General features: G+C 56.3%; 1 long non-coding RNA gene across 1 annotated transcript; it reads right to left on the bottom strand.

The window, feature by feature from the left end:
• Nucleotides 1-809: 809 nt before the first annotated feature.
• LOC131584017 (uncharacterized) lies at nucleotides 810-10,502 on the bottom strand. Its single transcript, XR_009278640.1, has 3 exons — nucleotides 10,348-10,502; nucleotides 6,465-6,637; nucleotides 810-1,185 (listed from the first exon to the last, which is right to left on the bottom strand). It is a non-coding gene; the product is annotated as an uncharacterized LOC131584017 (long non-coding RNA).
• Between the last annotated feature and the right edge of the window lie 2,748 nt (nucleotides 10,503-13,250).

Here is a 13,250-nt window from a genome sequence, read left to right as displayed (position 1 = left end):
CCTTTCTCACCGGCTGGAGCTGTGAGAGATCCCAGTGCCCAGCCTGAGAGCCCTGTGGCTCCCCCAGCCCCAGGCACTTCCCCAAGGGTGTTCCTGGAGGAGACCAGGACTAGAGGCATCACCAGCCCTCACCTCCCAGATCCTCCAAGCCCTGTCAGTTTGCCCAGAAAAGCTCCTTCATCACACGGGGTCTCTGGGACAAATTATTGTCCCCTGCCTGGCTGAAGAGGAGATTTTGCAACAAAATTTATGTGTAATTATCTTCCCAGGCCCCAAGGCCACGAGGCAGAGGAGGAGCCAGGAGGATGTGAGTGGACTCCCTGCTCTCCCCACCGGTCACACCATACCCCAAACTGGGACGGGACCTCACAGACAGGGCCAGGCAGGCGATGCCACCCGAGCTCCATCCCACTGGTGCTGGGGGAGATGGATGTCCTCAAGGCTCTACATTAAACCTGCTTATTGCTGTGTGAGCCCGTGGCCCTGCAGCCCCTTTCCCCCCTCCTCTCATCCCCCTTCCCTGGCTCCCTGCATCCCTCCCCAGGCTTGGCACAGCCAGCCGAGCCGCAGCACAGCACTGCAGACCCCGCTGCTCAATCCCAACCTCCTGCGTGACTGCCAGGCATTTCCAGATAGTCCTATTGATCCTGTGGAGCCTCCAAAACCCCCATCCCTGCTGCTAATTTAGCTGGGACAGCCGCTCCATCCCTCCTCCCTTTGATCCGCTCCCTTCAAACAGCCCCCACTGCCAGGAGAGTTTGTGCTCGGTGCAGAGGTGCTCTTTTTGGAACATATATTTTTAATGGGGATTTCAGACGTGACGCAGGCACGAGGGAGCAATTCTCCCATGCCCTGGTATTTACATATTTTCCAGCACAGGCAGGGGAAGGTTTCACGGAGGGAGCCCGGCAAAACAGGAAGGAAGGAGCTTTTGTGCTTTGTATCGCCAGGGCCCAATTACAGCCTGAAAGGCGAGGAGCCCATCCGGGTATTGCCCTCTCCAGCCAGTCCAGGCTGCAATTATAGTCCTCGCCAGGCTCAGCAGGGTCTGGGAAAAAAATAGATCTCAAGAGCTTCACAAATGATCACTAGCTCACTCTTCGGGGCGCGGGGATTTTAGGGCACCATCTGCTCGCTCTTCTCTGCCAGCACAGATCCTAAAAACTGCTGGGTTTCACCTGGCTCCTGAAAGAGAAGGAGAGAGAGGGAGAGCCCCGAGGCTCCCCGCTGTGCTGGAAGTGAGGGATGGGAGACGGGCTGGGGAGGTGATGCTGCAGGGATGGGGCTGGTGGTACTGCCAGGAGGGCTTAGGGTGGGATGTGAGAGGAGATCCCACAGAGAAAAGGAGGTGGGAGATGCAGAGGGAAGCTGGGATGAGGTTTCCCACTCCCCCTGGGACTGACCTTCCCACAGAGGGACGTGATTCCAAGCCTGGGGTGTGCCCAGGCATCGCTCTGCTGCTGGAGCAAGCCCAGAGCTGGCAGGAGCCCTGTGAGGGTGTCTGTGTCCCCAGAGGGACAGCACCCAGCCTGGCACCCCTGAGCAGCTCCCACCACAATTCAGGTCATTTCTGAAGCCCATACAAGCCATTCAGGCCACCTAATGCCAGCCCCAAGCTGCCTGCAGGCTTGGCTGCCCTCAAGGTGGTGCCCACCACGGGGACAAGAGTGTGTGACAGCAGAGGGTGGTGGCACTGCTGCCTGAGGACCTGTGCTGGGAACCAGGGAGGGCAGAGTGCTGGCTCTCCAGGGAATCTCTCACTGTGACTGGGGGACTCCCTTTAAGCTCCAGGCCACGTGCCACTGACCACGGTAAAATCTGATGGCAACAGCATTTTCCACTGTTCCAGGGCAGTTTCTGGGCAATGAGTGGGAAAACTAAGCTGCAGAGAGAGGAGGAAAAGGCAAAAAGAGCTATATGGGAAAATAGATGGAAATATAAGAGAATCCTGGTGTGATTGATGGGCTGTCCTGTGCAGGGCCAGGAGATGGACTCCATAGTCCTTAAGGGTCCCTCCCAGCTCAGGATATTCCATGATTCTGGGATACTGTGTACTGTGCTAAGACCAGCAAGCTCTGGTTTTGAGCCAAACCAGCAAATACCGAAGGTGGTGCAAGTGAGAGAGCCAGGTTTGCCCTTCAGGCTCTGCAAGGACTGAAGTAACGTGCAAGGGGAGGGTCTGTCCCACTAAACTGAGCTCCAGAGAACCACCACACTGCTCTCAACACATAGGAATTGTGTTTTCTTTGAAGCTCTTTCAGTCTCAAAGTCCTGCCTGGCAATTATACACATTTTCAGGTCTGGATTTGCTGGCCTGTCTCTAGACATATGCTGTATGATATGATATGGAGCATTTGGGCATAGATTTCCATGCAGCAGCACCGTCTGCTTCCCAGCGCTCCCGCTGTGGCTCTCTCTGCTCCTTCAGCTCTCTGAAACCTACAGATTAATATTTTGATGTACAGGAGGCTGGCTCTGCATCTCAGCGTGGGCAGGGAAGGGGTAAACCCAAATCCAGAGGAGCGGCAGGGGTACCTGGGACAGTTTGGGACAGGGGGCTGTCAGGTGCATGTCACCCACCTCTCCCAAAATGTTGACCATAAACACCCCAACATCAGCGAGGAGGACCATGAGTGTTCCTGCAGTCAGGGAATGGGATGTGGCAAGCTCTGTGGGGTGCATTAAACTCAGCCTCTTGCCTTGCTTTCCAGGGCTGTCCACACAATGAACCACCCAGGACAGTGGCACGTGGTTCCTGCTGTCCTCCCCAGCCTCACATTGGATTTTTGGGCATGAGACTCATTCAGAGAAATAGTGGGGCAGACCAGAAGCTGGTTCTGGTTCCCACCAGTAGGTTCCAGAGTTTAAATCAAGCTGTTATTGCGCAAAGATTGTCCAAGGAAAGCAGCTGCAGACAGGGTTGCACACCCAGACAGGATGAGGTGATGGCTGCAGCTCCCAGCCCACTCTGGATGTGAGGACCAGCTCTGCCAGTCTCCTGCCCTTCCCTTGGCACAGGACCTGGCTCTCTGCAGGATCCCCTCCATGAGGACACGCTGCAGCAAGGCTCAAGGGCAGATTTCCCTCTTTGGATGCACACTGAGGGTCTGACCAGGGTGAGCACCCTCAGCACACCCCAAGAGGCTGGGTGGGCAGAATGCTGTCAATTTGACCTACAATTCATCCTGGAAGTGGTTTCTGAGGCTCCCACTCAGCAGCCAGGCACTGAGTGTGGCTCTGGGTCATGAGCAGGGCCACAGCATGTCCTGGCTGGAGCCCTGCAGTTCCAGCAGAGCGCCCAGTCCCACAGAGCATCGTGTCCCACAGAGCACCCTGTCCCACAGAGCACTGTGTCCCACAGAGCACCCTGTCCCACAGACACCCTGTCCCACAGACACCCTGTCCCACAGACCATCCTGTCCCACAGAGCACCCTGTCCCACAGAGCACCGTGTCCCACAGACCACCCTGTCCCACAGAGAACCGTGTCCCACAGAGCACCCTGCCCCACAGACCACCCTGTCCCACAGACCATCCTGTCCCACAGACCATCCTGTCCCACAGACCATCCTGTCCCACAGACCATCCTGTCCCACAGAGCACCGTGTCCCACAGAGCACCCTGTCCCACAGACACCCTGTCCCACAGACCATCCTGTCCCACAGACACCCTGTCCCACAGAGCATCCTGTCCCACAGAGCACCCTGCCCCACAGAGCACCCTGTCCCACAGACACCCTGTCCCACAGAGCACCGTGTCCCACAGACACCCTGTCCCACAGACACCCTGTCCCACAGACCATCCTGTCCCACAGAGCACTGTGTCCCACAGACACCCTGTCCCACAGACACCCTGTCCCACAGACCATCCTGTCCCACAGACACCCTGTCCCACAGACCACCCTGTCCCACAGACCATCCTGTCCCACAGACACCCTGTCCCACAGAGCACCCTGTCCCACAGAGCACCCTGTCCCACAGACCATCCTATCCCACAGAGCACCCTGCCCCACAGAGCACTGTGTCCCACAGACCATCCTGTCCCACAGAGCACCCTGTCCCACAGAGCACCCTGTCCCACAGACCATCCTGTCCCACAGAGCACCCTGTCCCACAGACCATCCTGTCCCACAGAGCACCCTGTCCCACAGACACCCTGTCCCACAGACCATCCTGTCCCACAGACCACCCTGTCCCACAGACCATCCTGTCCCACAGACACCCTGTCCCACAGACCATCCTGTCCCCCAGAGCACCCTGTCCCACAGACCATCCTGTCCCACAGAGCACTGTGTCCCACAGCCCTGGGAGCTCCCTGGGCTGAGCAAGGAGGAAGAGCCATTCCAGTGCCATCCAAAATGGGGCCTGGCCCCTGCAGCAGGGAGGTTCTGAGGGCCAGTTTGGAGGCCAGATTGGAGATATCCCTTCTTGCACCTTATTTCTTCTTTGGAGAGCTCTGGAGAGCTCTTATCCCTTTGCCACAGTGATAAGAGGAAGGACACACAGTGCCATGGTCTGGCCTGGGGATGCTCCCAGCAGCTGACAGTGAGGCAGAGGTGGCCAAGCCTCACCCCTACCATGTTTCAGCATAAGTGTGGCACCCAGCGAGGCTCAGTCCCCAGTGACTCCTTTCCAGCTCCCAGCCAGAGCCAGCTTTACCTCCCTGTGCTGGAGGAGATCCTGGCTACGCGTGGTGTCCAGCCTCAGCTCCCCAGCACTTTTCCAGCTGCCTTCCCTGCAATGTGTGGGACTGGGAGCTCCTTGCTGTCTTCTGCTCCTCCTGGTTTGGCCCTGATGGAGCCACAAGTGGTGGTGATGGTTTGTGCATCCCTTTTGATGAGGTCTTGTAGCCCAGGAGACCCAACAGTCCTCAGGCTGGAGGAAACCAAGGGGTGAGACCACAGCCTTGCCTGTGACCCTCACAGGAGCACCAGCACTGTTGGCTAAGGGCCAAAGGAGGTTCTGAACCACAGGGAAATGTCACAAGTCTCCACATCAGAACTTCTCCAAGTCCCATCTTCCGGGGAGTTCCAGCTGAATGAATCCTGGACCAGGTCTCTGTACCACTGAAACTCCCTCCCAGCCCTAAGCACCAAGAGTTTTTCTGCTGCCTCACCCCACCAGCTTGTGCTCGGGGCCACAGGAGGATGGAGACCCCCTCAAGCCCACCGTGCTGCCAAGCCTGGCCCCCACCTCCCCTGCACACCACTGCCCCTAAAAAGCCAAAGCCACATGCCTTGCTCCCAGCTGCTGGAGAACAGCCAGGAACCACTTCCAGACTGCGTCACCATATTCATGGCCTCTCTTGGGCTATATTTAGTTCTGTGACTGCAGGTTTTTCTGGACGTTGAGTTGCTAAAGAACTGGCACTCCCCACTCAAAGCAGCGCTCATCCCAAAGGGGAGCTGGGCTGGGAGGGGGGAGCTGGGCTGGGAGGGAGGAGCTGCACAAGCTGAAGGAACCCTGAGCATCCCCCAGGTGAGCTTTGCCTTGCTGACAGGAACAGCCAGCACTCCGCAATTTTAGCCCTCCCCATCTCCTCTGCTGGGAAGTGCACGTGGAGCTGGGGAGCTTGTGCAGAGCCAATTTCATTTTGCCACAGCCAGCAGATCTGGGGAGGATGTGAACCTCAGCACCAAAAGCTGCCTTGCAAAGAGGTCACAGAAAACACGGAGGGAGGAACTGTGGCTGTGCTGCACATCAGCCTCTGTGGTCCGCAGGGTTTTTATGAGCTGAGCTCAGAGGCACTGACTCAACCAGCGCAGCCTCCCTCGGGTCCCTGAGCACTCCAGACTGGCCTGCAGCAGCACAGGGGATGGCAGGAGCCATCTCTGGGCATCCTGCTGGCTCCTGTTGGCTCAGGGACAGCTGGGAGGCTGCCAGACCTTGTGGTTCTCCTTCTGCTTCACTCTGATACCTGGGACAGTCCTGGGGTGGGAGCCCTGCCCAGGAGATGCCATGGGTGGCTCCATCCATGTCCTAGTGCAGAACTGGGGGAGCTCTGGGTAACCTGGCCTCGTGGAGGATGTCCCTCCATGGCAGGGGGTTGGAATGAGAAGAGCTTTAAGGTCCCTTCCAACCCAAACCATTCCAGGATTTTATTACATGATTTTATGAAGCCAGTGCATGGTGATCCATGGCCTTAGACATGGTTCAGCCACTTTCTTCCAGCCTTCAGGAACCCAAAAAACTGCTTTGGAGTTCACTGTATGAGGAGGTGGAGCAGTCCTGGAATGCTGACCTCGACATAAAGTGGCAGAATTTCCCAGGTCAGAGGGGACCTCAGGAGGTCTCTAGTTCAACTTTCTGCTCAAAGCAAGGTCAGCTGCAAGACCTCATTGTCCAGTGGGGCTTGGAAACCTCAGAGGATGGAGACAGTACAGCTTTCCTGGGCAAGCTGCTGGTGCTTGGCTGCCTTCATGGAAAAAAGCGTCTTCATCACCAGTCTGAACTTCTCTTAACTTACCTCATACCTGTTGTGTCTCCTCTCACCATACACTGCTCTGAAGGGTCTGGCTGTCTTCTCAAACACCTCCTCACAGGTACTGCACAGCTGCTTTAGATCCCTCTGAATCCTCCCCTTCTCAAGGATAAATCTCCCACTGCTGTTCTCAACATGCTGGAAATGGGAGGAACGACCTTCAGAAAGAAAAGGGGGAAGAAAAAAAAAAAGAAAGAAAAAAAAAGTAAAAATAAGATTAAAATAAGGAGAACTACCTCAAACTCTTGTGACCCTCTTCACTCCAATCCCACTCCAAGTGACAGCAAATGAGAAGATCCCATCCCATCATACTCTGGGCTGCTCTAAGAATCGGGAACAATAAATCAACTGACTTCAGTCCAAGATGTTCCCATCTCTTTGCTGACACCAGATAACACAGGGCTGTGAATATTCCCAGCCTGGAACAACGCTGAAGGAAAAGAAGCTGCTGTCTGCAAGGCAGGGAAGCAGAGATACTTAATAGGTAAAACAAGGGAAAAGGAGGCTCCAGAGGTCTCAGGTAAATCTGTTAATCCCACCATGCCTTGATTTTCCATGCTGCTCCTGAGGAACCAGTGGCTGAATGCACAGAGAAGCAATTGCTGCCTGATCAGCCTCTTCCCCTTGGCTGAATCTTCTTCTCTGTGCTGATTTCAGACCCTCAGCACTAGCCAAACCCAAAAATCAGTGCTCACATGGTCAAGGTGGGCTCTCCAGGAGGTGAGCTGTATCTTTTTCCAGGCTGACAGCAAGATTAAGAGGGGCTGGAGGCACAGGAGTGAGCTCCATCCATCAGGAGCAGATCTGGAATCACCATCAGCAGCCATGGTCAACCATTTCCCTCCACCTCCAGCAGTGACCCTCAGCCAGCACTGACCAAGGCCAGCCCTGGTGACAGAGACAGCAGTTCCAGATGTGCAGCTGTGGATGGGGAGGCTGCAGACTGGAAGTGAGCAGGGCTGTGGAAGGTGTGATGGAAACACAGGCGCTGTGAGGAGGAACAGGACATAACCAGAGGTGACCAGGCAAGAGTGACCGTGAGCTTTGGGTCTGCTGGAAAGGACCAGCTCCCTGACAGAAGGCCATTGGGAGCTGGCATAAAGGTGAGAGCAATCCAGGAAGCTTTTGGAAGCCACCAGCAAGACTTAAAGAGGGTCAGGAGATTGTAGGGCTCATCTCGAGCTACTCATTAGCCACAAGGACTCTGGCCTTTCAACCAGGCTAATTACTGATTGCTCAAAGGATAACACTTCCCACAGCTGCTAAACTTGCTGACACTGGGCCCTGGATGTCTTCTATTCTGGGAAGGGGGAGTGGAGTCTCCTAGTGTGAACTTGTGGAGCTGGGCAAAGCCACACTGGAGCAGAGATAAAGTCAAGGACAGCTGCAGCTGCTTGGCAATCGTTCAAAATGAGCCACGAGTCACTGACTTGGCTATTCTGGGACGAGCTGAAGAGCCAGAGAGCTGGGGAGAACGAATTCATAGCCTGCTCACACAGAAATGGACTGCAGCAAGCCTGGACCTGACCAATGCCCAGGCACGTTTGTCAGGGACCTGATGGGAGATGCAAATCTCTGTCCTTGGTCACCAGTGAGGAGCCGTGGCTGCAGATCTGCCTTGGGATTGATCTACCAGAGCTCACAGGGCTCCAGCAGGGGAGAACCACACAGGATCCCCAAAATTTGCAGAGAGAATTCGCTGCTTTGAGGACTTTTCAACCCTTCAGGTTGCCTGAAATTGGGTCAAAGCTATTGCAGGGCTGCCATGCCTGAGTACAACTGCTGCTGAAGCTTCTAGAGAACCTAGCAGAGGTTTCCCAAGTCAGAATTTATTGGGGAATGGGGTGGATGAAGCTTGTGATATTCCCCTGAATCTGCAGCCAGTGACCAGAATAATCCTATCAAATCTTTGCCTAAGGCTGGAACCTGAATTGTTTATGTGCTGTATTTTGTGTTTCCCAGCTTTTGGGTGGGAGCACTGGGCTGGGAGGTTCTGATGAGGCCCAGCAAAGGTCTGTTCCCTGCCTCCAGTAATCCCAGTGTTACTGAGACTGACCTGACCCCTCACACAGCCCAGTGCAGGTCACCTCCAGAGCTGCAAGACTCAGAGACACAATTAAGCTCGTTGGGAGCTCACCCAAAGGACACCCGGCCTTTTGAGGTCACCCCCTGCATATGCTGGAAAGCAGATATGATCTCATTAGGCAAATATTTATGATCAATATTGTCCACACTCCGGCAATGAACAGCATCACTTGGAGCAAGAAGCTCTCCAGGGATGGATGTGGGTTAACACAAGAGCCTGGGCTGAGCGTGAACCTCTGCTCACCTGGCTTGAAAACACCCACATTTAGCCTAAACATTTTTTTTTTCACGATTCACCAGGAGATTAATTAGCTGCTTGGAAACCCCAGACATTAATTATTGATTATGTAAAAGATTTTGTTCATCACAGTTGCTGAGCTTGTCAGTGCTGCAGGACAGGATGGCTGAGGACATCAGGATGGAGGGGAAGTTTGGATGGGCGCTGGAGAGCGAGTGGATTTGCCACCAGTTTCCCATGGTGGGGCCTCTCCACAAGGTAGAAGGGCTCTGAAACAGAAGCCAGGTGCGACAGGGAGAGCCCAACTCAAACACAGCTGCCCTGAGGGGCAGGGAACTGAGGCAGGGGACAGCGAGACCCGGTCAGGGATCAGACACGGGACCCCCCTGCACCCTGGGGCACCTGAGCTGGTGCTTGGGGTGTGCGAAGGGGAAATGCCCACATGGCCTCCCCCTCGCAGGGCCACACCGGCTCCACCGGCCCAGTTTGGGTGCCACAGCCCCCTCCTCGCCCCGGTTCCCCGGGCAGAAGGAGCCGCAGCCGCGCCGAGCGCGGGTGGCAGTGATAAACCTCCTGCGACGCCCGGCAATTAATCTTGCGGAGCGGTGAGTCAGAGTCACCCGGAGCTTCCTCCCCTCACCCAGAACCAGCCACCGCCGTCTCCAGAAGCTCTCGGCTCCAGGGACCTGCAGATGCCACCTGGTTGGGGAGAGGGATTTGGATTTTTATTTTTATTTTTGGTGCTGTGCCATCACTGAGAGGTGCTGGATCCCCCTCCGGACCTCCCCACTGCACCCGAGGGAAACGAGATCCATCCATACCCACATGTGCCCGCCTCTCTCTGCAGAGGAGCGGGGTGCTTCAGTCCCAGCTTCTCTGGCCATCAGGAAGGCGAGAGGGAGATGCCATCCTCATGATAAAGCCCGTATAAAAAAAAGGTGTCAAAAGCCAGAGGGGTGGAGGAGGCGAGAAGGACGTAAATAAAGCCCCCGGGAGGGAACGGGTATATTTAATTCCCAGCAAGAAAATGCCCCCGCACATTTTCCCCCTGTCCCCACCCCCCAAACCTGCCGTGCTCCCCAAACTTTCCCAAGCTTTCCCGGGGAGGAAAAAAAAAAACCTCTTCCCGCCTTGCCCTAGGCATGAATGCAGTTTGCAGTTTTAACAGCAGATGTCTCTCCTATTATGATTTATAAAAATGCTTAAAATAAATAATGCAAACATATTTACAGGAATGAATTCCTGCTCCTGAGCGCGTTTGTCACTCGGAGGCTCCCGAGCAGGAGCGCCTCGCCGCCTGAGTGCCTCCCGCACAGGCTCCCCGCTGCCCCCCCGCCGGCGCTGCGGCGGCTGCCAGGAGCCCAGGGCAGGGTGGCCAAATCCCAAATCCCCCCCCTCCACTCCCCTCCCCAAAGCCCGGCTCTGGGCCCACACCGGCGTTTCAATACAAATGTTGTATAATCAACGTGTTAAATATTTAAAATGGTCGCGCAGGAGAGCTGCCCGGCGGTGCCTGATTTCACACATCCTGACAATTTCACGGACCTCTGGGCTTACGTTTCTTGGCAAATAATGAAAGGCGGTGGGAGCCCCCTTCCTCGAAGGGCACGTTGGGGAGGTTTGCCCTGGCCGCAACTCCTTCAAACGCGATGAGACTTGTGCATTGCCTCTCGCAGCTCCGCGCCCAGCCATGTCCAATGCTTTTAAGCGTGACCTTGGCGCGGGGCGGATGCGGCCGTCACGGCCCCGAGGTGACTCAAAGGCAGAGCGGGGCCCGGGGAGGGGGCACGGCCGGGGGGCAGCTGCCGCCAGAGCCGCCGCTTCCAATGGAACAACTTTTTCCAGGGCCGTTCCCGCAGCCGCGCTCTCCCCGGCACACAAAGAGCCGGGGTACCTGCGGTGATGCGAGTGGCCCAATTACCGCTCCGCACCCAGCCTGGCTGTTTCCATAGCTTCACGGCACAGCGCTTCCCTCTCCCGAGGCCATCGGAGCAGGACCCGGCATCTTATCAGCGATCATCCTGCCACGCAGCGCTCCTCCGGGCCCTACCTGCCGACGGCCGGTCTCGCTGGCAACGCAGGATAATATCTTTTCCCACCAGAGCCGTGCGATGATTTCTTCCCGCTGTAATTTTGTCTCGCTTCCAAAGGCTCTTGCATAAGCGGAGCCGAGGAAGCAGAGCACAAAGCAGGGCAGCTGCGGGAGCTCCCCCGGACAGGGGATGGGGTGAGAGGCTGTCCCAACCTGGGGGATACCCCCGAGAGGCTCTGGCGCTAAGGAAAGGTGAGAGGAGGCATCTAAAAGGACGAATGTGTCCCCCTGGCCAAACCCCACTGGCAAGCTGTGAAGCTGAGCCAGGAGGACAGGGAGGTGGAGGGCAGGATTTTCTCCCCAGTGAACCAGATCCTGCCTGGATGAGAGCTCCACGGGAGCCCAGAACCACACCCTCTCGAAAGAGGCCCAGAATTTGGGCTGGAAAGCCTGCTCCAGGAGGAGAGGGCTGTTTGTGGCCTCCTGAAGGGATGACTTGCCCCAGTTCCTTGCCTTCTCGCAGGCTGCCTCGGCGAGGAGAGGAAGCCCAGGGCGTCCAGAGGCACGAGGTGTCTGTGCTGCAGCCTTTGTCACGCTGGACAGACACATCCCAGGGAGCACGAGCAGGAAAATCGTGAACCAAATACACTGGCATTTTCCCAGTGAGGGTCTCTTGTCCCTCCCTGCCTCAGCCAGAGCCACAGCCAGAGATGCACATCCCATCCACTCTGCTTCCCAGCTCCAGAGCTGGATCCATGGGCAAAGCCAGGAGAGAGAACCACCAGCCCCATCCTGGGCAGAGCACCAGCCATCATCACACCCTGCACAGCCATCATCACACCCTGCACAACCATCACACCCTGCACAGCCATCAAACCCTGCACAGCCATCAAACCTGCACAGCCATCACACCCTGCACAGCCATCATCACACCCTGCACAGCCATCACACCCTGCACAGCCATCATCACACCCTGCACAACCATCATCACACCCTGCACAGCCCAGCACACCCTGCACAGCCATCACACCCTGCACAACCATCATCACACCCTGCACAGCCATCACACCCTGCACAGCCATCATCACACCCTGCACAGCCATCATCACACCCTGCACAGCCATCACACCCTGCACAGCCATCATCACACCCTGCACAGCCATCACACCCTGCACAACCATCATCACACCCTGCACAGCCATCATCACACCCTGCACAGCCATCATCACACCCTGCACAGCCATCACACCCTGCACAGCCATCACACCCTGCACAGCCATCATCACACCCTGCACAGCCATCAAACCTGCACAGCCATCATCACACCCTGCACAGCCCAGCACACCCTGCACAGCCATCATCACACCCTGCACAGCCATCACTCCCTGCACAGCCATCATCACACCCTGCACAGCCATCATCACACCCTGCACAGCCATCATCACACCCTGCACAGCCATCACACCCTGCACAGCCATCATCACACCCTGCACAGCCATCAAACCTGCACAGCCATCACACCCTGCACAGCCATCATCACACCCTGCACAGCCATCACACCCTGCACAGCCATCACACCCTGCACAGCCATCACACCCTGCACAGCCATCACACCCTGCACAGCCATCACACCCTGCACAGCCATCATCACACCCTGCACAGCCATCACACCCTGCACAGCCCAGCACACCCTGCACAACCATCACACCCTGCACAACCATCATCAAACCCTGCACAGCCATCATCACACCCTGCACAGCCATCACACCCTGTACAACCATCATCACACCCTGCACAGCCATCATCACTCCCTGCACAGCCATCATCACACCCTGCACAACCATCATCACACCCTGCACAGCCATCATCACACCCTGCACAGCCATCACACCCTGCACAGCCATCACACCCTGCACAGCCATCACACCCTGCACAGCCCAGCAGGACGGCAGCAGCACACACAGGAAAGGCTGCTCAGCGCTCTGCATCCTCTGGGTGTTGATGTAGGAAGGGCAGATCCCAACATGGATCCATCCACAACTTCCCAAGCGGGCTGGAATTGTTAACACTGATAGTTCATCAGCAAAATCTCTGATTCAGAGGGGCTGTAATTATTTCTCTCTGGTGAGCAGCAGTGGGACCTGGGGGAATGGCTGGAGCTGTGTCAGGGGAGAGTTAGGCTGAATATTTGGAAAAGGTTCTTGTCCCCAAGGGTGGCCAGGCACTGAACAGGTTTCCCAAGGAAGTGGTCACGGCCACAAGGCTGACAGGGCTCAAGATGTGCTTGGTCAGTGCCCTCAGACAAAAGATGGGATTGTTGGGATATCCTCTGCAGGGCCAGGAGTTGGACACAAAGACTCTTGTGGATTCCTTCCAGGTCAGGATATTCCGTCATTCTCTCATTTGGGAATTTGGG

Source organism: Poecile atricapillus, chromosome 13, assembly GCF_030490865.1.
Source record: "Poecile atricapillus isolate bPoeAtr1 chromosome 13, bPoeAtr1.hap1, whole genome shotgun sequence".
NCBI classification, from domain to species: Eukaryota; Metazoa; Chordata; class Aves; order Passeriformes; family Paridae; genus Poecile; species Poecile atricapillus.
The sequence above is the reverse complement of the archived record's forward strand: the minus strand, read 5'-3'. Positions and strand labels throughout refer to the sequence as shown.